Here is a 2,349-nt window from a genome sequence, read left to right as displayed (position 1 = left end):
ACTACGATGAGACCTTCTCACCCATAGTGATGCTTAAGTCTGTCTGAATCATGTTAACAATTGCCGCATTTTATGACTATGAAATTTGTCAAATGGATGTCAAAACTGCATTCTTGAATGGATTTCTGGAAGAAGAGTTGTATATGATGCAACCGGAAGGTTTTGTCGATCCAATGGGAGCTAACAAAGTGTGCAAGCTCCAGCGATCCATTTATGGACTGGTGCAAGCCTCTCGGAGTTGGAATAAACGCTTTGATAGTGTGATCAAAGAATTTGGTTTTATACAGACTTTTGGAGAAGCCTGTATTTACAAGAAAGTGAGTGGGATCTCTGTAGCATTTCTGATATTATATGTGGATGACATATTGCTGATTGGAAATGATATAGAATTTCTGGATAGCATAAAGGGATACTTGAATAAGAGTTTTTCAATGAAAGACCTCAGTGAAGCTGCTTACATATTGGGCATCAAGATCTATAGAGATAGATCAAGACGCTTAATTGGACTTTCACAAAGCACATACCTTGACAAAGTTTTGAAGAAGTTCAAAATAGATCAAGCAAAGAAAGGGTTCTTGCCTGTGTTACAAGGTGTGAAGTTGAGTAAGACTCAATGCACGACCACTGCAGAAGATAGAGAGAAAATGAAAGATGTTCCCTATGCTTCAGCCATAGGCTCTACCATGTATGCAATGCTGTGTACCAGACCTGATGTGTTCCTTGCTATAAGTCTAGCAGGGAGGTACCAAAGTAATCCAGGAGTATATCACTAGACAGCGGTCAAGAACATCCTGAAATACCTGAAAAGGACTAAGGATATGTTTCTCATTTATGGAGGTGACAAAGCGCTCATCGTAAACGGTTACATTGATGCAAGCTTTGACACTGATCCGGACAATTCTAATTTGGAAACCGGATACATGTTTACATTAAATGGTGGAGCTGTCAGTTGGTGCAGTTCTAAACAAAGCGTTGTGGCGGGATCTACATGTGAAGCAGAGTACATAGCTGCTTTGGAAGCAGCAAATGAAGGAGTCTAGATGAAGGAGTTCATATCCGATCTAGGTGTCATACCTAGTGTATCGGGTCCAATGAAAATCTTTTGTGACAATACTGGTGCAATTGCCTTGGCGAAGGAATCCAGATTTCACAAGAGAACCAAGCACATAAAGAGACGCTTCAATTCCATCCGGGATCTAGTCCAGGTGGGAGACATAGAAATTTGCAAGATACATACGGATCTAAATGTTGTATACCCGTTGACTAATCCTCTTCCACGAGCAAAACATGATCAACACCAAGGCTCCATGGGTGTTAGAATCATTACTGTGTAATCTAGATTATTGACTCTAGTGCAAGTGGGAGACTGAAGGAAATATGCCCTAGAGGCAATAATAAAGTTATTATTTATTTCCTTATATCATGATAAATGTTTATTATTCATGCTAGAATTGTATTAACCAGAAACATAATACATGTGTGAATACATAGACAAACAGATTGTCACTAGTATGCCTCTACTTGACTAGCCTGTTGATCAAAGATGGTTATGTTTCCTGACCATAGACATGAGTTGTCATTTGATTAACAGGGTCACATCATTAGGAGAATGATGTGATTGACATGACCCATTCCGTTAGCTTAGCACCCGATTGTTTAGTATGTTGTTATTGCTTTCTTCATAACTTATACATGTTCCTATGACTATGAGATTATGCAACTCCCATTTACCGAAGGAACACTTTGTGTGCTACCAAATGCCACAACGTAACTGGGTGATTATAAAGGTGCTCTACAGGTGTCTCCAAAGGTACTTGTTGGGTTGGCGTATTTCGAGAGTAGGATTTGTCACTTCGATTGTCGGAGAGGTATCTCTAGGCCCTCTCGGTAATTGTGACGCCCCGAGTCCGATGCGCCAGGTGTCTTGTAGTTATTCGCCGTCGTTGCCATGTCATTCCCTTGCATGTTGCATCTTGCCATGTCATTATCTGCATTGCATCATCATGTTTTTTCAAAACTTGCATTCGTCCGGGTTTCCCAGTTCTTTCTGTTGCCCGTTCTGAGTCCAGACACACTTGCACGCGCCCGCGGCACATCCGAAATATTATTTTATGAGTGGCTGGAAAATGTTCTCAGAATGGGTTGAAAGTTGGCATGCGGTCTTATTATAGTGTAGATAGGCCGCCTACCAATTTCATCGTGTTTGGAGTCTCTTTGATGCCCCAACGAATAATTATAGCGTCACCGTTGCCGGTCTAACGTCGGACGTTTTCGGTCTTTGAAAACTGCTGCCGAGCCCTCTCTCTCTCTCTCTCTTCTCTCCTCTCAGCCTCGCCACAGCCCACCTAG

Source organism: Triticum aestivum, chromosome 6A (genome assembly GCF_018294505.1).
Source record: "Triticum aestivum cultivar Chinese Spring chromosome 6A, IWGSC CS RefSeq v2.1, whole genome shotgun sequence".
Lineage (NCBI taxonomy): Eukaryota > Viridiplantae > Streptophyta > Magnoliopsida > Poales > Poaceae > Triticum > Triticum aestivum.
The sequence above is the reverse complement of the archived record's forward strand: the minus strand, read 5'-3'. Positions refer to the sequence as shown.